Here is a 272-nt window from a genome sequence, read left to right as displayed (position 1 = left end):
TCACAAGAAATAAAACACGATTGATGAAGATGTACGTAACGTTAAGGAAGCTACAATGAATGCCTTGTTGCTATGGCCTTAAACATTAATTATTAGATTGTCAAGAAAAGCAGCTGGACTCTGTATGTCAAATGTTTGAAATTTAAATGCAAAAACTTGTCTAAAATTTCATCCTGAATTATTGAGCATTGGCAATATGAATAAATTTTAGATTACAAATTAAATGTGTATGCTTTCAAACGGACCGAGAAAAATAATATATTCTTTGCAGA

The sequence above is a fragment of the Neocloeon triangulifer genome, unplaced genomic scaffold, assembly GCF_031216515.1.
Source record: "Neocloeon triangulifer isolate White Clay Creek 2 clone unplaced genomic scaffold, ASM3121651v1 ptg000012l, whole genome shotgun sequence".
Taxonomy (NCBI): Eukaryota; Metazoa; Arthropoda; class Insecta; order Ephemeroptera; family Baetidae; genus Neocloeon; species Neocloeon triangulifer.
The sequence above is the reverse complement of the archived record's forward strand: the minus strand, read 5'-3'. Positions refer to the sequence as shown.